Source organism: Scyliorhinus canicula, chromosome 13 (assembly GCF_902713615.1).
Source record: "Scyliorhinus canicula chromosome 13, sScyCan1.1, whole genome shotgun sequence".
In the NCBI taxonomy this organism is placed as follows: Eukaryota; Metazoa; Chordata; class Chondrichthyes; order Carcharhiniformes; family Scyliorhinidae; genus Scyliorhinus; species Scyliorhinus canicula.
The window spans coordinates 16,165,173-16,187,255 of NC_052158.1; positions in this window are offsets into that span (position 1 = coordinate 16,165,173).

Genomic DNA, 22,083 nt, shown 5'->3' on the forward strand with positions numbered 1-22,083 from the left:
TAACACACAGTGTGCTATATAATATATACAGAGTGTATACCCTGTAACACACAGTGTGCTATATAATATATACAGAGTGTATACCCTGTAACACACAGTGTGTTATATAATATATACAGGAGTGTTATACCCTGTAACACACAGTGTGCTATATAATATATACAGGAGTGTTATACCCTGTAACACACAGTGTGCTATATAATATATACAGGAGTGTTATACCCTGTAACACACAGTGTGCTATATAATATATACAGAGTGTTATACCCTGTAACACACAGTGTGCTATATAATATATACAGGAGTGTTTATACCCTGTAACACACAGTGTGCTATATAATATATACAGAGTGTTATACCCTGTAACACACAGTGTGCTATATAATATATACAGGAGTGTTATACCCTGTAACACACAGTGTGCTATATATATATACAGAGTGTATACCCTGTACACACAGTGTGCTATATATTATATAGAGTGTTATACCCTGTAACACACAGTGTGCTATATAATATATACAGGAGTGTTATACCCTGTAACACACAGTGTGCTATATAATATATACAGGAGTGTTATACCCTGTAACACACAGTGTGCTATATAATATATACAGAGTGTTATACCCTGTAACACACAGTGTGCTATATAATATATACAGAGTGTTATACCCTGTAACACACAGTGTGCTATATAATATATACAGGAGTGTTATACCCTGTAACACACAGTGTGCTATATAATATATACAGGAGTGTTATACCCTGTAACACACAGTGTGCTATATAATATATACAGGAGTGTTATACCCTGTAACACACAGTGTGCTATATAATATATACAGGAGTGCTATACCCTGTGACACACAGTGTGCTATATAATATATACAGGAGTGTTATACCCTGTAACACACAGTGTGCTATATAATATATACAGAGTGTTATACCCTGTAACACACAGTGTGCTATATAATATATACAGAGTGTTATACCCTGTAACACACAGTGGGCGGGATTCTCCGTTACCAGGCGCTGATATCGTAATTGCCGATCAGGCAGGGAATCCCTTCCAAACCCAAATCGGGGGTGACGCCGGTTTGCCGCCTGTTTCCTATTCTCTGCCCCCTCCAAAATGGTGTCATGGCGTTGCACGCCGCTGGAACGGCGTTGGCGTGCCACCTGAACGTTCTCCCCAGATGCTCCATCCCCGATGGGCTGAGTGGAGACCGCGCGGGATATCTGTGGTCTGAGCGATTCGGAACACACCGTGGCGGCTGCAGACTGCGTCAAGCGCCACCACAGTCGGCGGGGAGGGGGCCGTGCTGCTGGCCAGTGGGGCTTCTGTTTGGGCTGGGGGAAGTGGTGGGGGTGGCCAGAGTTTGGCTAGGGAGGCAGTATTAGCAGGTCGGGTCTGCACACGGCCGGCGACGTGTTTAACGGTGCGACCGTAGCAGGTCGTCGCCGTGCACATGCACGGCCACAGACCCGCCCATTCTCCAGCCATTTTTGTTGTGAGAGTCGGGCATTTTAACCGGCGCAGCTGCGAGCCCCTTACTGGTCGCAGGATCGCTGAGGCTTCGCCGCCACTTTTGCCATCGTAAAACAGCCACGGTACCCACGCCGACGCCAGAATCCCGCCCAGTGTGTCTGGTATTTCCCTGTGTCTCTCAATGGCACCTTTGTAAGATTTTCCTCTCAGGATGCTTTTTGTCAAATGTTTGGACACGCTGCTACCTGCCACCTACATTGGAAGTATCTGAAAGTCGGGAGGGGAAGGTTAATGGGAAGGAGTCACCTTGTGTTTCTCCGCAGCCTCTGTTGAATTATGCTGACATACAGTTCTCCCGTCACTCCGTCCAGGAAGCCGCCTGCTCACCTTCAGCACTGGCAGACGGACAGGAAGAAGCACTGGGATGTTGTCAGGTTGCCTCCTCCCGTGCACTCTGGCAAGCGATGCCTCAATCCGGAGCCGACTCCCAGCCCTGCGATACTCCCCCTCTGCAGTGTGATGTGTTATGTAATCTGGGATGACACAGACTGCAACTGGATGCAGCTTTGACCAAAAGATACTCCAGACCTTGGAGTTAGTTCAATCTGATTTATTGAACCAGTAGCACAGTTATCACAGTTCTCTATGAGTTCGACTCTCTGCTAACCTAAGTGTGGTTACTCTGTGTGACTGAACCAGACTAGCTCTTAGCCATGTGCTGGAGGTGTGATACTGTACATACACCCTGACTCACTCTGTAGATGTTCATCAGTGGAAAGAGGCGGAGTGTGAGTGCCTCGTGCCTTTTCTAGGGAGATACTACCCCTGAGTGTCCTGCCTGCTCATTGGTCATGTCCTGTTCTCTGTGTTCATTAGCTGCCTGTCTGTATATCATTATCTGCAAGTCTGCATATCATGACCCAGTGTAGCCGGCCGGGCTAGCCTCTCGCCTCGGAGTCAGAAGGCCGAGAGATTCGGCTTACCCCAGGGATCAAAGCCCATTATCCCAGGCTGACGCTCCAGTGAGCTCTGCTGGTGTTAGACCACAACCCGTCTGCCCTATCGGGATGAGATGCAAGGTAATTTTATGATTCTGCTTTCAGGGGCTCTTTCTGGGTGTGGTGGTATGACTAAGAGCGCTGCCATTGGTGCAGAGCATCGGTTTCCCATTGGCTCTTATTGGTCATGTGCCTCTCGGCTGATTGGCTGAGACTAGTCATGTGACTGCTCACCAATTGGTCGAGAGGCAAGTAGACCCCGCCTCCAAGGCGGGGTATAAGTACCCAGAGGTCCTGGCAGTCAGCCTTTCACTGTAGTCGACCACCGGGCTGACATCTAGCTGATTAAAGTCCAAGTTTGGACCTTCATCGTGTCTCGCATTCAATTGATGGTACATCACTGGGGAGAGCGGAGGAATTCCTTCTAGCGTCCTCTCCACATCAACGCTTCAAGAAACAACGCTGAAACAAATGGCCTATCAAGTTGCTGTCTGCGGGATCCTGCTGTACACCATCTAACCATTGCGCCCCCTAACATTGGGACAGTGTTGGCGCATCAACGAGAACTTTGTGGACTCAAAAGTGCCAGCAGATTTTCTGCACTTGTGGAAATCTGAATTGCAGCAGGTCTTCAATTACTTCATACCCTGAAACCACTAATGTGTCAAAAAGGCTTAATTACTGAAGATAATTGGCACAAGAGGCATAAGGGACGTGAGGGGTGGTCCACTTATATAGCGAGGTTCTGGGACCGGCAGCAGATGGTAGCAGGTTAAATAGTAACTTACTGAGCGCGACGTCTGGTAAAGCAGGGCTTGAACTAAAAGGTACAGCCCTCTGGAATGGAACCAGGTAAGGTCCCTTTAACTGGCTGCGTGACTGCCTCTTTAAAGATAAGACAGTCAGAGTAAGTTGATCAGTAACAAGGGCTGTCTTCAAACTGGTTAGACCAGGTAATGTACACCGCAGAGCAAAGACAGATCGTGTCTGAGCTTCCCCCCTACCTTTCTCTGTAGGGATCTGAAACGGCCGATTGCTGGCTTGGGGCTGAAGCGTTGCTGCCTCAGAGAAACGCATCTCTCCCTGAGAAACCGCCTCAAACTCATGTTCTCCTTCCCTCTCCTCCAGGAATGGATCGTGTCCTGGCACTGACCCCTCCCCTTCACAAGCTTCTTGTTTTGCTCAGTGGGTTGGTTCCGACCCTGTTTTCACTACGTTGAGGCACGGGTGACATAACACCGGCTGCTGTTCATTTCTCCTGAGCCTCGCTGTGCCCCCTGACCCCTCCACTCCCAACCCCTCCCCTCTTGGCCCATCCCTATTACCAAGCCCCTCCTAAACCCTCCGTCCCCTGGCCCATTCCTATTTCCAAGCCCCTCCTAAACCCTGCCTCCCCTGGCCCATCCCTATTCCCTCCCAATCCCTCCCTCCCCTGGCCCATCCCTATTCCCTCCCAATCCCACCCTTCCCTGGTCCATCCCTATTCCCTAGCCCCTCCCAATCCTTCCCCCCCCCAGCCCATCCCCCACCCCACCCCTCCCCACCGACCCATCTCCCAGCCGCTCCTATTCCCACCGACCCATCCCCATCCCGTGGCCCCTCCTGTTCCCTCCCCTTCCCTCCACTGCCACTCGGCCCATCCCCATCCCCTAGCCCCTTCCAACACCCCCCTCTCCTGCCCCCCTTTCCTGCCTCCCTCCTCTCCTGCCCCCCCACCCCCCCTCTCCTGCCCCCCTCTGCCCCCCCGCCCCCCTCTGCCCCCCGCCCCCCTCTGCCCCCCCCTCTGCCCCCCCTCTGCCCCCCCCCTCTGCCCCCCCCCCTCTGCCCCCCCCCTCTGCCCCCCCTCCCCCTCTGCCCCCCCCCTCTGCCCCCCCCCTCTGCCCCCCCCCCTCTGCCCCCCCCTCACCACTGGCCCATTCCCATCCCCCTGCAGTCCCCTCATTCCCCACCACCCCCCTGCCCCATCCCCATTCCTCCCCCTGCTCCCACCAGCCCATCCCCGAGTCTCCTCCCAATCACTCTGCACCCCAGCCCATCCACCAATCTTTCCCCATCCATCCGGCCCTTCCTCATTCCCCGGTCCCTCCAAATATCTTCCCCTTGGCCCATTCCCAAACCCCTGTTCCTCCCAAACCTTCTGGCGCCCCTGTCCATCACTGCTGTCCCCAACCCTCCAGACTCTCCCTCCCTTGCTGGCCTCTCTGCATCCATTCCCATTTCCCAGACTTTTCACCAAGACTCGTGTGTGTGTGTGTGTGTGTGTGGGGGGGTCAGAACGTGTGTGGGTTAACGTGTGTGAATATTGGGTCAATGAGTGTGTGTGTGTGAATGTCTGTGTGGGTCAAAGTGTGAGTAAATATGTGTGTGTGTGCACGGGCAATGTGTGTATGGGTTTTTGTGTGTGTGTGTGGGTCAGTGTGAAGGTCTGTGAGTCAGTGTATGTGTGTGTGGGGCAGTGTATATGTGGGTGAATCTGTGTGCATCAGTGTGTGTGTGGGTCAAAGTGTGCATGTGGGACAGTATGTGGGTCAGAGTGCGTGTGTGTGGGCCAGTGTGTATGTGTGCGGGTCAATGTGTGTATGTGTGTGGGTGCGTGCGCGGGGCAATGTGTTTGTCTGTGTGTGTGTGTGTGTGTGTGTCTGTCTATCGGGGTCAATGTGTTTGTCTGGGCCAATATGTGTACGTGTGTGGGTCAGTGTATGCCTGTGGGCCGATTTGTGTATGTATGCGTATGCGTGGGTCAATGTGTGCTTGTGGGTCAGTATTTTGGCCAATGTGTGTGTGGATCAGTGTGTACTTGGATCACTGCGTGTGTGTGTGTGTGTGCGTGTGTACGTGTGTGTGTGTGTGTGTGTGTTCAGGTCAGTGTGTGAGGGGGGGGGAAGTGGTCAATGTGTATGGGGGGGTCAGTTTGTGTGAGTGTGTGTGGGCCAATATGAGTGTGAGTGTGTCTGTGGGTCAGTATTTTGGTCAATGTGTATGTAGATCAGCGTGTGGGTAAGTGTGAGGGTCTGTGTGTGTGCTGATGAAGTTGTGTGTTGAGTGTGTGGGTCAGTATTTTGGTCAATGTATGTGTTTGTGGGTCAGTATGTGTGTGAGTCAGTGTGAGGACCTGTGTATTTGTGGGTCGGTGTGTGTATGTGCCGATCAACATGAATTTGTGGGCAAATATGTGTGAATGTGTGGGTCACTGTGTGGGTGTCCATGTGTACGTGTGTAGGTGTCTGTGCAGGTCAATATGTGTGTGTGTGTGTGTGTCTGTGCGGGTCATTGTGCGTGTGTGTCAGTATGTGGTATGTGAATGGGTGTGTGTCTGTGTGTGTCAGGGTCAATATGTGTCTGAGGGGAGGTGGTCACTGTGTTAGATGTCAGTGTGTGTTGGGGGGGGGGGGGTGGGTCAGACGTGTGTGTGTGTATGTTGGTCAGTGTGTGTACGTTTATGTTGTTAGTGTGTATAGATCAGCGTGTGTGTGTGGATCTGTGTGGTGTTCCGGGAGTCAGTGTGTGTTGGTCAATGTGTGTGTTTGCGGAATGTGTGGTTCAGTATGTGTGTGTGGCCATCTGGTTCAGTGTGTGTGGATGTGTGTGTGTGTGGGTCAGTGTGTGTGTGTGTGGGTCAGTGTGTGTGTGTGTGGGTCAGTGTGTGTTTGGGTCAGGATGTGTGTTGGTCAATGTGCTTGAGTGGATCTTTGTGTGTCTTGGGTCAGCATGCGTGCGTGTGTGTGGGTGAGTGTGTGTGGGTGAGTGTGTGTGGGTGAGTGTGTGTGGGTGAGTGTGTGTGGGTGAGTGTGTGTGGGTGAGTGTGTGTAGTTGAGTGTGTAGTTATGTTGGTCCTGTGTGTGTGGGTTAGTAATTGTGTATGGGTCAGTGTCTGTATGTATGTATATATGGATGTGTTTGTGTGTATAGGTAAGCTTGTGTGTGTCAGTCAGTGTATTTGTGCGTGTGAATCAGTGTGTGTATATACGTATGTGTGAGTGCGTGTTTGGGGGGGTCAGTGTGTGTGGGGGTAAATGTGTGTCTGGGTGTGTGGGGGGAGGGAGTTAGTTCTTGTTGGTGTGTGTGTGTCTGTGTGTGGGTCAGTGTGTTTGTGTGTGTTTGGGTCAGAGTGTGTGTGTACGTGTGTCAGTGTGTATGTCTGTGTGTTTCAGTGAGTGTGTCCGTGTTTGGGACAGTGTGTGTGTATGTAGATGTGTGGGCGTTGGTCAGTATGTATGTGTGTGTGAAGGTGTGGGTCAGTCTATGTCTGTATACGGCATGGGTGTGTATATATGTGTGTTTGTGTGTGGGTCAGTGTGTGTGTCAGTGTGTGTATCTGTTCGTGGGCCAATGAGTGGGTGTTGGTCAGTGTGCTTGTGTATATGCGTGGGTCAGCGGTTGTGTGTGAGTCAGTTTGTGTGGGTCAGTGTGTGTGTTTGTGTGGGTCAGTATGTGTGTATATATGATGTGTGTGTGGGTCAGTGTGTTTGCGTTTGTATGGATTGGTGTGTGTGTGTGTGTCAGTGTGTATGTCTGTGTGTGCCTCCATATTTGGGACAATGTGTGTATGTAGGTGTGTGGATCAGTGCGTGCGTTGGTGTGTGTGTCTGTGTGTGTGTGTGTGTGTTTGTATGTATAGGTGGATCAGTGTGTGGGTGTTGGTCAGTATGTATGTGAGGGTGGCGGGTCAGTCTAGGTGTGTCAATGTGTGTTTGTGTGTCTGTGTACGGGATGTGTGTGTATATATGTGTGTGTTTATGTGTGGGCAGTGTGTGAGTCAGAGTGTGTGTGTGGGTCAGTGTGTCTGTGTCAGTGTGTGGGTCAGAGTTTATGTGCGTTTGTATATGGGTCAGTGTGTACGTCAGTATGTGTATCTACGTGTGTATTTGTGTGTGGGTCAGTGTGTGTCTGTGGGTGGGCCAGTGTGTGTCAGCACTTGTATGTGTGGGTGTGGGGGGGGGGGGGTCAGTTTGTGTGTGGGTGTTTGCGGGTCAGTGTGTTTTGCGTGTTTGGGTCAGCGTGTGTGTGTAGAATTTAGAATGCAGAAGGAGGCCATTCGGCCCATCGGGTCCGCACAAGCTCCCTGAAAGAGCACCCTAACCAAGCCCAAACCTCCACCCTATTCCCATAACCCAGTAACCCCACCCAACACTAAGGGCAATTTTGGACACTATAGGCAATTTATCATGGCCAATCCACCTAACCTGCACATCTTTGGACTGTGGGAGGAAACCGGAGCACCCGGAGGAAACCCACGCAGACAAGGGGAGGATGTGCAAACCCCGCACAGACTGTGACCCAAGCCAGAATCGAACCTGGGACCCTGGAGCTGTGAAGCAATTGTGCTAACCACTCTGCTACCGTGCTGCCCGTGTGGGGGGGGGGGGGGGGGGGGGCGGATCGATGTGGCTGTGTCAATGTGCGTGTGTGTGTTAGTGTGTGGGTCAGTGTATGTGTGTGTGGGTGTTGGTCAGTGGACGTGTGTGTATGTGTGTGTGTGTGTGTGTGTGTGTCAGTGTGTGTGTGTGGGTCAGCGGTTGTGTGTGTGGGTGTGTGGGGGTCAGTTTGTGTGTGGGTCAGTGTGTGTGTTTATGGGCTAGTTTGTGTGTGTCTGTATGTGGGGCAATGTGTCTTTGTGTGTATGGTTCAGTGTGCTTATGCATGTGTGTGTGCATGTATGTATGTGTGAATGTGTGTGTGGGGGGTCAGTGTGTATGCATGTATATAAGTATGTGTGAGTGTGTGTGTGGGGGGAGTCAGTGTGTGTGGGTCTATGTGTGTGTGTGCGGGTCAATGTGTATGGGATAGTGTGTGAATATGTATGTATGTGGGTCAGTGTGTGTGTGTGTGTCAGAGTGCGTCAGTGTGCTTGGGTCAGTATGTGTGTGTGATCGGTGCGTGTGTGTGTGTGTGTGTCGGTGAGTGTGTGTGTGTGTATATTTGGGTCAGCGTATGTGTCATAGTGCATCAGTGTGTGTGTATCAGTTTGTGTGTGTGTGTCAGGGTGTATGTGTCTGTGATGTGTGTGTCTCAGTGTGAGTGGGTGTTGGTCAGTGGGTGAGTGTGGGTGTTTGTGTGTATAGGCCAGTGTGTGTGTGTGTGTGTGTGTGTGTGTGTGTGTGTGTGTGTGTGTGTGTGAGAATGTGCATGTGTCAGTGTGTGTGTGTCAGAAAGTGGGTGTTGGTCAGTATTTTGCTCTTGGTCAGTGTGTGTGTCAGGGTGTATGTGTCTGTATTTTGTTCTTGGTAAGTGTGTGTGTGTGTGTGTGTGTGTGTGGGTCAGTGTGTGGGTCAGTGTGTGGGTGTTGGTGATGTGGTGATATGCATCACTGTAAATACACAAGGGGTTAATGTAAATACGACTAAGTAAACACTAGAGGGAGCACCAGAGACGTCATGATATGCAGATATACAGCTAATGAACACATAGGGCGGGATTCTCAGCCCCCCCGCCGGGTCGGAGAATCGGCGGGGGGGGGGGGGGGGGGGGGCGACATGGATCCCGCCCCCGCCATCTGCCGAATTCTCTGGCACCGGAGATTCGGCAGGGGCGGGAATCGCACCGCGCCGGTCGGCAGCCGCTCGCAGCGGCCCCACCGGCAATTCTCCGGCCCGCAATGGGCCGAAGTCCCGCTGGTTCTTTACCAGTCCTGCCGGCGTAGATTAGACTAGGTCCCTTACCGGCGGGATATGGCGGCACGGGCGGGCTCTGGGATCCTGGAGGGGGCGATCTGGCCCCGGGGGGGTGCCCTCACCGTGGTCTGGCCCGCAATCGGGGCTCACCGATCCATGGCCGGGCCTGTGCCGTTGGGCACTCTTTTCCTACGCGCAGCCGTGTCAGCCTCCGCGACCCATATATAAGGACAGGGCACACATGCTCTGCCTCTTTCCACAGGCGACACTTAGAGCGTAGGACAGGGGCAGATCAGAAGCATCACACCCACCACGTGGCTTAGAGCAGACTGGTTAGTTAGACTGAGTTACTCTAGCAAGATTAGCAGGAGAGTCAAACTCATTGAGAACTGTGCTAATGGTTCAATAAATCACATAAAACTTAAAGTCTGGAGTATCTTTTGGTCAAAGCTGCATCGAGTTGCAGCCTGTGTTATCCCAGAGTACATAAACACAACAGGTAAGTGTGTGTGTGTGTGTGTGTGTGTGTGTGTGTGGGGCCCACCGATCGGCGAGCCGGCTTCCCCCCCCCCCCCCCCCCCCCCCCCCGGGCCTGCTTTCCTGCGCAGCCGGCCCCTGAACACCGACGCTATGTTGAGTCGGGGCCGGCATGCATAAGAAGTCCCCCGCGCATGCACAGGTTGGCGCGGCCCAACTGCGCATGCGCGGGTTGGCACGGTGCCCATTTGTCGCCGGGAAGGGAGGCTGGAGCGGCGTGAACCACTCCAGCGTCGTGCTGGCCCCCCGTGGGGGCCAAAATCAGTCGTCCCCTTGCCCGTTTCGCACCAAACGCTCTAAGTGTCGCTTGTGGAAAGAGGCAAACTCTGTTCCTGCCATTTGCCAATGGGACTTCTCGTTGAAGCCACCCCAAGCCGCTGGGAAACCAGACGACAGTCTCTTTATGGGGAGGTGAATCATGTTCAGTAATCTCTGCATTTCACATATACATCAAGTGGGTGGCTTTGAAATTCCAGCTTTTTATGACAGGTGCCATCTGCAGTCCGCTTTGTGAATGCAACAAGAGGTCCTTGATCTCACCTCAGCCTCACAAATATTGCACAGATATCTACATTCCCTTCAGGTGACAGCACAGATTTGGGTCCCATAGAATAAATGAAGGAGTTGTGATAATACAGCAGTTCTAGGGCCTCAAAACAACACTCCGCCCCACCCAAACAACACTCCGCCCCACCCAAACAACATGGCGCAATCCCTTCGCTGGTGAGAGAGTGGTGGGGTGGGGTGGAGAAGGGTGGCAAAAAAGAGAGGGGCAGGGAAGGAGGAGAGATAGAGAGAGAAATTAGAGGGAACATGTGGCAGACAGAAAGTGAGAGTCGTAAAAGAGAGGGGGAGGAGGCATTGAGTGAGTTATGACAAAAGGAGAGAGAGGCAGACAGCAGAGAGGAAGTGAGCAGACAGAGTGAAGGTAGTGTGAGAAGAGAGGAGAGAGGGTGAGAAAGAAAGGGGGGGAAGAGAAGAAGTCGTGGGGGGGGGGGGGGGAGGGGGGATGGAAAGAGAAGGGGAAGCCGGGAAGAGAGGATATTGGTGAGAGAGGGAGAGACAGAAAGAGAGGGAGAGACAGAAAGAGAGGGAGAGACAGAAAGAGGGGAGAGACAGAAAGAGAGGGGAAGAGACAGGAAGAAGGGAGAAAAGGATGAAGGAAACAAGGAGAGAGAACTAGAAAGACAAACAGCGAGAGGGGACAAGTGGGAGATGAAGGGGAGAGAGGAGAGGAAGTGAGAGGAAAGGGAGATGGGAGGAGGATATAGAAAGAGGAGAGGGAAGGAGAGGAAGTGAGAGGGAGAGGTGGGAGAGAGGGAGAAGTGAGAGAATAAGGAGAAAGGGGGAGAGGAAGTGAGAGGCCGAGGTGAGAGAGAGGGAGATGGAGTATGGAAGAGAGGGTGCGAGACGGGAGGAATGAGAGAGAGAGGGAGAGAGGGTGAGGGGAGAGAGAGGGTGAAGAAGTGAAGGAGAGAGGGTGAGAGGGAGAGGAAGAGAGAGGGGGAGAGAAAGGGAGAGGGGGGGGAGAGAGGGGGAGGGTGTGAGATAGGAGATAGGGAGAGAGAAGGGAGGGATAGGGAGAGGAAGTGAGAGACAGGGAGGTGCGAGAGAAAGGGCGAGGAGAGAGAGTGAGAGAGGGAGGAGTGAGAGAGAGAGGGAGGAGTGTGGGAGTCAGAGGGAGGAGTGTGGGAGTCAGAGGGAGGAGTGTGGGAGTCAGAGGGAGGAGTGTGGGAGTCAGAGGGAGGAGTGTGTGAGTGAGAGGGAGGAGTGTGGGAGTGAGAGGGAGGAGTGTGGGAGTGAGAGGGAGGAGTGGGAGTGAGGGAGGAGTGTGGGAGTGAGAGGGAGGAGTGTGGGAGTGAGAGGGAGGAGTGTGGGAGTGAGAGGGAGGAGTGTGGGAGTGAGAGGGAGGAGTGTGGGAGTGAGAGGGGGGAGTGAGAGGGAGGAGTGTGAGAGTGAGAGGGAGGAGTGTGGGAGTGAGAGGGAGGAGTGTGGGAGTGAGAGGGAGGAGTGGGAGTGAGAGGGAGGAGTGTGGGAGTGAGAGGGAGGAGTGTGGGAGTGAGAGGGAGGAGTGTGGGAGTGAGAGGGAGGAGTGTGGGAGTGAGAGGGAGGAGTGTGGGAGTGAGAGGGAGGAGTGTGGGAGTGAGAGGGAGGAGTGTGGGAGTGAGGGAGGAGTGTGGGAGAGAGAGGGAGGAGTGTGATTGAGAGGGAGGAGTGTGCGAGAGGGAGAGGAGTGAGCGAGAGAGAGGGAGGAGTGTGTGAGTGAGAGGGAGGAATGTGCGAGAGGGAGAGGAGTGGGTGAGAGAGGGATAGAAAAGCTGAAATAAAGAGTCAGAAGAGATGGAGGAAGGTGACAGGCTAAATTGGCCCTATGTACCGGTGCTCTGCTGTGACCTGTTGTCGAGAACAGAAACACGATTCACTTGGTAAGTGTATGAACAGGATGGTGTTTATGGAAATGCAGAATGACCTGCAGACAATGAGAGAGCACAGAGAGGCGTGTAACAGGCATCTCATCACTATGTAAATAACCCCACTCAGTAAATACTCAGTGCCAGAGCCTCCTGTAATCATGCAAATGTACTCTCTGGTCCCAGTTCTCCCTTCAGTGGTCCTGATGGGATGGGGAAATAAATATCTAACAGCATTGATAAAAGCAACATTCAGTACGTGTCTAGGTATATCTGTGAAACATAGGAATGCATTCAATCTTTCAGATTAACTCATAATAGAATAACCATTGTATAATTCCGGTCATCTTTATAATCTGGATCCAAAATGTGCTGTAGTTATGGCAGGAGTGTGGGACAGTGTAGAGGGAGCTTTACTCTGTATCTAACCCCGTTCTGTACCTGCCCTGCGAGTGTTTGATGGAGACAGTGTAGAGGGAGCTTTACTCTGTATCTAACCCCATGCTGTACCTGTCCTGGGAGTGTTTCATGGGGACAGTGTAGAGGGAGCTTTACTCTGTATCTAACCCCATGCTGTACCTGTCCTGGGAGTATTTGATGGGACAGTGTAGAGGGAGCTTTACTCTGTATCTAACCCCGTGCTGTACCTGTCCTGGGAGTGTTTGATGGGACAGTGTAGAGGGAGCTTTACTCTGTATCTAACCCCGTGTTGTACCTGTCCTGGGAGTGTTTGATGGGACAGTGCAGAGAGAGCTTTACTCTGTATCTAACCCCGCGCTGTACCTGTCCTGGGAATGTTTGATGGGACAGTGTAGAGAGAGCTTTACTCTGTATCTAACCCCGTGCTGTACCTGTCCTGGGATGTTTGATGGGACAGTGCAGAGAGAGCTTTACTCTGTATCTAACGTCGTGCTGTACCTGTCCTGGGAGTGTTTGATGGGACAGTGCAGAGGGAGCTTTACTCTGTATCTAACCCCGTGCTGTACCTTTCCTGGGAGTGTTTGATGGAGACAGTGTAGAGGGAGTTTTAATCTGTATCTAACCCGTGCTGTACCTGTCCTGGGAGTGTTTGATGGAGACAGTGTAGAGGGAGCTTTACTCCGTATCTAACCCCGTGCTGTACCTGTCCTGGGAGTGTTTGATGGGACAGTGCAGAGAAAGCTTTACTCTGTATCTAACCCCGTGCTGTACCTGTCCTGGGAGTGTTTGATGGGACAGTGCAGAGAGAGCTTTACTCTGTATCTAACCCCGTGCTGTACCTGTCCTGGGAGTGTTTGATGGGATAGTGCCGAGGGAGCTTTACTCTGTATCTAACCCGTGCTGTACCTGTCCTGGGAGTGTTTGATGGAGACAGTGCAGAGGGAGCTTTACTCTGTATCTAACCCCGTGCTGTACCTGTCCTGCGAGTGTTTGATGGGGACAGTGTAGAGGGAGCTTCACTCTGGATCTGGCCCCATGTTGTACCTGTGCTGGGAGTGTTTGATGGGGACAGTGTAAAGGGAGATTTACTCTGTATCTGACCCTGTGTTGTGCCTGTCCTGCGAGTGTTTGATGGAGACAGTGTAGAGGGAGCTTTACTCTGTATCTAACCCCGTGCTGTACCTGTCCAGGGAGTGTTTGATGGAGACAGTGTGGAGGGCGATTTACTCTGTATCTAACATCGTGTTGTCCCTGTCCTGGGAGTGTTTGATGGAGACAGTGTGGAGGGCGATTTACTCTGTATCTAACCCCGTGCTGTACCTGTCCTGGGAGTGTTTGATGGAGGGAGATTTACTCTGTGAGTGAAACCATGTTGCTGGTGCCCTGTGGCTGTGGATGACCTGACAGTGTGAGGCGAGCCTGCCTGATGACAGTGCTCACCGTTCCCACATGCTGGGTCAATGTCCTTGTGTGGAACTCATAACATTCAAGTCACAATTTTAACCAATTGATTGGTATAAATTGATCAATTACCTGAAGTAAAAGCTTGAGTGAACCCAATCTTGCGTTTCTTTCAAAGTAGCTTAGGAATGGTGAAAGATATTCCCAAATCTTCAGCAGATGAGGGGAAAAACCCTTCTCCCCTTCATTTCCTATTGAGAGATCCTTGGAAACTCCGCAAACCGCACATGCTTTTCCTGGTGATGGAGTCCACTTGACATCAGGAATCAATCTCGTGGCTCAGTTAAGGCTCTTATCTCTCTGTCTCTCTCTGTCTCTCTCTCCCTGAGCATCAGTGACATGAAGCAGGCTGCATTCGTGGTTTGAATGGAAGGATTTAAGCAGTGCTAGTTTCTGAACAGCAGAATTCAGCGCTGGAGTCGTTTGATTGGAACAAACCAATTTTTAAAAAAAACAAATAAACTGAAACCATTAAACGTGAGCTGCTGATTTAAAATGGCGCTGCAGGCTGATGGGGGTTAAAGGTCATTTAGTCAAAGCCTTCATTAAAAACATAACATCCTCGATTTCCTGAGCCGAGCCCGATACAGGTTGTGTGAGCCACGGGAACATATTTCCATTATATAAATAATTATACAGGCACGCACACAGTGTGACGTTAGTGACAATTGAACATTTCACTGTTGTTGCCAGGGCAACTTGTAGAAATTATTTTTTGATGCATTTCAGGGGATGCTCGATAAGCTGAAGAGAAAGACATGGCAGATTACCCTGACAGAGTGAGGTGAAGCCGGATGGCAGGAGGCTTGTTTGAAGCATTAACACAGCAGGGGACAGAAGTACCAAATGACCTGTTTCTAGTGCTGTGCATTCAATATAATCCTCCACAATCAAAGCCAACAGGTTACCAGTGAATTTCAACAACCGATATGTAAAGATTGATCCCGGCTTCATTCAAGTGCGAGGAATCCACTCCCCCCCCCCCCCCCCCCCCCCCCCCCGCCGCCCCAACCTTCACCTGGGATCGGATGTGCATGATGCAGTGGCAGTGGGGTCGCCACTGTTTCGCACAAACGCCTTGCGGTTTTACCACATACATTCGGCTCCAGTTCCGAAACGTCATACTTACTGTTGGCCGGAAGGGTGCAGACGTCACCGCGTCCATGCTCAGCTGCTTCCCTCCAGGTATGCTCTTTCTCCGCGAAGACCGACCAGGGTGATACTCTGAAAGACACAAGGTGAAAGGATGGTTTCGGTGTTTGTGCTGGATAAGGTCGTTGAGGCGTATGGGGGTGGTGGGGACAGACTTTAGAGATCTGAGCACATATTCTGAAGTATCATTGCTCCGTTTGACGTGTCATCTTTTCAGAAGAGGAAACCCCGCCATCTGCCCTCTCGGTTAAAAAGCCCCAACCTGGCACTGTTTCAAAGAAGTTATGACCAAAACCTATCCTTCGACCAACACCACCAAAAACAGGCCACCTTGCCGTGGACTCACTGCTGTTTCTGGGAACTTGCTGTGCATAAATTAGCCACCGCAAATCCTGCATTACAATAGTTTCTTTCTTACGTCTGTTTTGGATGATCCAATCACCTTCATTTCACAGCACATTGGCTGAATGTTCAATGCGACAGCGTAGAAAAGCTTCACTCATAGGGGCGAGAAGAGTTAATTTAAGAACATAAGAAATAGGAGCAGGAGTAGGCCACTCGAGCAGCCCCAATGTTCAACACGTTCATAGCTCACCTTCGACATTACCTCCACTACCGTTCTCCCAGGTTCTTACATTCACTGTCGATCCCAGCCTTGAATGTATTCAACAGTGGATTATCCCTCTCCCTCTGAGGTGGGGTGGGGGGGAATTCAAAGATTCACAACACTCTGAGTGAAGAAACTTCTCCTCCTCTCAGTCCTTAATGGTCAAGCCCCCTGAGGCTGTTCCCACCCCCCCCCCCCCCCCGCCATCCCATGTTTTAGATAATAATAATCTTTATTAGTATCAGTAGGCTTACATTCACACGGCAATGAAGATTCCCCCATCTCCCCCCTTATTTGACCACGTTATGAACTCACCTTCCTTGGCCATCAAGTCCTGGATTGTGGCTCACGCCCGAACCTAAACTCGAGCTTCTGGCTCTGCGACAGTGACGCCTTCGATTGCGCCACAAGACCACACCAACAAAAATACCTACCGTTTACCCCTCTTCTCTGTCTTCTACATCCCAAACAATTTCCCAAGCCAATCCGAAAGGCCATCTCCAATTCAAGGCCTCGTGGCGCAGTGGGCAACAACCCCACCAGACGCTCCGGATTTAAGACCCCACTTCAGGACTTGATGGTCATGGGAGGCGAGTTTGTGACACGGTCAAGGAGGTTGATTTTCAGCCCGTGAATTCTCTCAATATGCCTGATGGCAGGGGATGAAAGCGGGAGGGTTTCCTGGTGAGCCATAATATTGCAGAGGGCAACGGCAAACTCCACCACATCACTTTGCCAAGAGTAATTATAGACCAATACAATGGAAAACCATGGTTAGCCAGCTCCCTCCTGAAGGGAGAGGACCTCCAATTTACTGCCCTCTCATTTTTACTTGTACTTTGTGTGGAACCTTAGTGTATACCTTGTGAAAGTCCAGCTAGGTAACATCCCTTGGCATTCCCTTATTTACCTTGTGAAAACCTCAAACTAGATTAATGAGGCCTTACGTTCCTTCAGCAAAGCATGGGGCAGGATTCTCCATTTCCCCCGTCACATGTGTCTTGGCAGTGCGCCATTCGCTGGCGGCAGAATTCTAATTTCCCATCACTTGTCAATGGGATTTCCCATTGGAACCACCCGTGCTGCCGGCAAACTAGAGAATTCTGGCCATTGTCTTTGACAAGTCCATATTTGTTCAATTGCTCAGTCATGCTATCTCGAATGATCAGGTTCCAGTTGTAGTCCCCACAACTGATGTTAAATTGACAGCTTTGTAGTTACCTGATCACCCTCTCCCACACTCCTTAACTAATAGAGTAACTTTAACAATTTGTTCCAACCTAATCTCAAATGTCATGAATCTAGAGACCTTTGAAAGATTCAGACCAATGCTCCAGCAATTCTCTCACTTCCGCTGATATCCCACAACATCAATCTGATGAATCTGTTTTAAGTCCCATTGTTTCTCCATTATCACTTGGATCATGTATGGATCCTGTAAGTTCCTCCCCTAGTTGCATTTTTTAGTTTCTTTCTCTACCACTGGTATTTTAATCCTCTTCATCCACAAAGTACAGTACTCATTTAATAAATCTGCCACTATGTTGTCTTCTGTGGCAATAGCTTGTGCCTCCTTTTCATGGGCCCGCATCTCTCTTGGCCACTCATTCACTCTTGATATATTTAGAAAACATTTTACTATTTGCCTTCATATTACTGGAAATGCTCAGAATTTATCTCACTTTTGTGTTAATGTTTTTTCCAGTCCACTAGGTTACCACTTGGTAGCAGAGTGAGGCGAGGCAAACCATTGCTCGGTAGGAGAATGTAATGGCCTTGTTTTGTACAAAATACTTCTTTGATAGCAGCCACTGTAGAGGTGTACTTGTTGACAGCTCAGCCCAGTTTAACCTGTTGTTCACCTTTTCAGATTTAGACCTAGATCTTTGCGTAGTGGGTGGAGACATCGCGGTGTCTCTGGAATGGTAATGAGAATCCGAATCTGGAATTCCAATTTCCCACACACCCTATTTAACCCATGGGGGAACAGGGGACAGGATGTTACTCTCAAGTGGAGGAAATCAGCGGGTCCGTTTGAACTCAGTACTGGACCAGCAACATAAATTCTGTGGCTACTGGAGCAGGTCAGATGTCGGGAATCCTGTGGTGAGTAACCCACCTCCTTACTCCCCAAAGCCTTTCCATCACCTACAAGGCACAAGTCAGCAGTGTGATGGAACATTCTCCACTTGCCTGGATGAGTGCAGCTGCACAACACGCTCAACACCATCTAGGACCAAGCAGTCCATTTGATTGGCACCCCATCCACAAACATTCACTCCCTCCACCACCGACGAACAGTGGCAGCCGTGTGTACCATCTACAAGATGCACTGCAGGAACTCACCAAGGCTCCTCAGGCAGCACCTTCCAAACCCACGACCGCTCCCATCTAGAAGGACAATGGCAGCTGTGTACCTGGGAACCCCACCACCTGGAAGTTCCCCTCCAAGTCACTCACCATTCTGATTTGACGCCATATAAACCTTCCTATTAATGGATACACCCCATCTCCTTAGCCATCTGCTGGAGATGGGGGGAGGGGGGGGGGGGGGGGGGTTAGTTGTGAGCAGGGCACCAAGAGACTGAAGAAAGATAACAGACAAGTTGGCTGAGTGGGCCAGACGGTTGTGGTTATAATACATTATGGAGAGAGGTGTGAGGTTATCTGCTTTGATCCGAAATAGAGAAGAGCAGAATAAAAGGTGCGAGAGGAGGAAATGCTGGTATTCAGAGACCTGGATCTCCGCGAATCAGAGGGAGTCAGGTTCAGCAAGGAATAATGCAAACATTGTGCTCACCTATATTACAGAGCAAAATACTCCAATGACACAGCAGCTTGAGGAGAAGGAATGATATACCAGCTGAGAGAGTGCAATGGAGGTTCACTAAATTGATTCCAAGGATGAGGGGATTGTCCAATGAGGATAGATTGAGTGGACAGACTGGCCCCAATAATTCCCTGTTTTAAGACATGCAAAATTCTGAAGACAAAGTACCCGGATGAGCACTTGGCATGTCATAACATTTAAGGCTATGGGCCAAGTACTGGAAAATGGGATTAGGTAGGTAGGTCAGGTGTTTTTCATATGTTGGTGCAGAATCGATGGGCCGAAGGGCCTTTTCTGCACTGTGTATATCTGTGATTCTGTGAACCAGGACAGGGTAGAAACTGTGGTGATAGATATAGTGGATTGAGGGGTGGGGGGGGGGGGGGGGGGGGGGGGGGGGGGGTCATGAATGGAGGGACCGGGGGGGGGGGGGCGGAAGGGGTGCATTTCCCTAGTCTGGGAGTTTCGAACACGGCCTCATCGGGTCAGCCATTTATGATGAGGTGAGGAGAAATTTCTCCTCAAGGGGTTAACTAAAAAAGTCTGCGTAAAATGAAAATTTCCCATTGTAACTGCAATGTGCTTCGCCATATGTCAGCATCTTGCTGCTACGTTGCTGCCAGGAGGTCAGTAGGCAGCTCCCTGTCACAGTCTTACATCCTGTGCTGTTTTTAAACTGAAACCCATGTGTTTTTCTGCAGCCTCCATATGATAAAAATCAGAAAATGCTGGAAATACTCAGCCGGTCAGGCAGCATCCGCAGAGTGAGAAACAGAGTTAACACTTCAGGACAACGACTTGCGTTGGAAATGGAAAACATAACAGGTTCAAGCAGGAGTGGAGGCAGGGAAAGGTGGAGAGGAGTAAAAAGGGAGATCTATAATGGGGGAGGGCATCCTATGACAAAAGGTGCAAGGCAAAAATTGTGGGTGATAACCCAGTCTGTATCCAAATGCCGCAAGATCTGGACAGTGTTCAGCCTTGGCTGATAAGTGGCAAATAACATTCGCAACACAAAGAGTGCCAAACAATGACCATCTCCAGCAAGAGAGGCTCTAACCATCACCCCTTTGACATTCAATGGCATCACCATAGCTGAAATCCCCACTATCACCATCCTTGGGAGGGAGCTACCATTGACCAGAAACCTAACTGGGCCAGCCATATGAATGCTGTAGCCTCAAGAACCAGGGGTGGGATTCTCCCAGCCCCACGGCAGGCCGGAGAATCCCCGCAATCGACGCGTTTGGCGCGACGCCGTTCGCGGGCCACTCTACGCAGCCGGGTTGCCGATTCTCCGAGCGGCCGCCACACCTGGCCACAGCCGGGAACTCTGCGCGGAGGGTCGTGGGGGCGGCCTGTGGGGGGGGTTCCGACTCCGGGGGGCCCTCCGATGGGGCCTGTCCCGCGATCGGGGCCCACCAATCGGCGGGTCGGCCTCTTGCTCCATGGGCCTATTTTCTTACGTGCCGGCCCCTGAACTCCCCTGCCATGTTGCGTTGAGGGAGACCACCGTGCATGCGTGGGTTGGCGCCGGCGCCATGGCGCATTTCCTCGTTGAGGCCGGCACCACTGCGCATGCGTGGATCCCGCGGTGCACAGTTCACGCTGGAATGGGAGGCTGGAGCGGCGTGAACCGTTCCAGCGCCGTGATGGCCCGTGTAGGGGCCATAATCGGTACTCCAGCGGCCAGTTCAACTATCCTGAAACGCGACAGCATTTCCAACGCCGTGGACACTGCCGCCGAATGGGAGAATTCCGCCCCAGATCGGAAGCTGGGGATTTTGCGGAGAATAATTCACCGCCTCACCTTCCCAAATCCTGTCCAAGATACAAGTTTACAAGACAAAACTCAGGGGTGTGATGGAATGCTCCCACTTGCTTGGATGAGTGCAGCTCCAACAACACTCAAAAAGTTCGACACCATCCAAGACAAAGCAACCCATTTAATTGGCACCCCATCCTCCAGCTTAAACATTCACTCCCTCCACCACCAATGTACAGTGGCAGCCATGCACCATCTACAAAGTGCACTCCAGCGAAACAGCTTCGACAGCATCTTCCAAACCCCTCACCTCTAGAAGGACAAGGGCAGCAGATACCTGGGAGCACCACGCCTGCAAACCTACCACCATCCTGACTTGGAAATATATCAGCTGTTCCTTCACTGTCGCTGGGTGAAAATCATGGAACTCCCTCCCCACACCACATGGACTGCAGCGAGTTCAAGAAAGCAGCTCACCACCAGCAATAAAAGCTGGCCAGGCCGGCGATACCCACGTCCCATGAACAAATAATCGCCCCTGTGCTGGAGAGAAACCACAAGCAACTTGGATGTTTGTTTTGCTGGCCACTTCCATTCAGCCTGCAAGAGTGATGCCGAGCTTCTAGTCACCAATCAACCCTAACCTTTCGGCCCTCGGCCTACTGCAGTCCTCCAATGAAGCTCAACATAACTTGGTCTGTCAAATGTAAACTTTACAGACTTCTGTACTCAACATCGAATTCAACCATTAGACTCTATTTAAAAACTTTTTCAATTCAAATCTTAATGCGTTTTTTATAGGGTCTGTTGGTGATTATTTATTTAAATTTTCTCTAAACACCTGTATGTTTGGTTTATTGTCATTATTTGCTTTTTATTCTTTCTCGGGTTCACTGGCTCGGCCAGTGTTTATTATTCATCCCTAATTGCCCTTGAACTGAGTCAACCACATTGCTGTGGGTCTGGAGTCACATCTTGGCCAGTCCAGGTAATGACAGCAGATTTCCTTCTCTAAAGGACATTTGTGAGCAAGATGGGGTTTTACGCCAATCGACGATAGATTCATTAGACTTCAATTCCAAATTTTAGTTGAATTTAGATTTCATCATTTGCTGCGGTGGGATTCGAACCCGGGACCCGAGAGCATCACCCTGGGTCTCTGGGTTACTAGTCCAGCGACAATACTACAACGCCACCGCCTCCTAGTGCTAGTAGCCCGGAGACCCAGGCTAAGACTCTGCAGCTGGTGGCATTCAAATTCAGTCAATAAATCTGGAGTATTCAGCTCGTCACCGTGACAACTATCGTTGATTGGTGGAAACAAACCATCTGGTTCACCTATGTCCTATTGAGGAATAAAACCTGCAGTCCTTACCCAGCTTGGCCTACATGTAACTCCAGACCCTCAGCAACGTGGTCGACTCTTAAATGCCCCCCCCCCCCCCCCCCGAAAGGACCCTTGCAAAGCCACTCAGTTCAAGGGCAATTAGGGATGGGCAATAAATGCTGGTGCTTGCCAGCGATGCCCACATACCATGAACGAATAGAAAAAGAAATGTACAGTAGACCATGTATGGAGCAGCAAATATTAGTTGTACCAAATTGAAAGAAGTACAAGTAAATCTCTGAGAGGAAGGCCACCCGCCTGAGATGTCTTGTCTCTCCCTCCACAGATGTCAGCTGCCAGACCAGTGTTCCTTGCTTTTATTTACGATCTCCAATCCCAGCACCTGCAGTCTATTTTCTAATACTTTTGTCTCAATGGTTTCCCTGCCTTCTCCTCACCCTTACAGAAAAAGGCC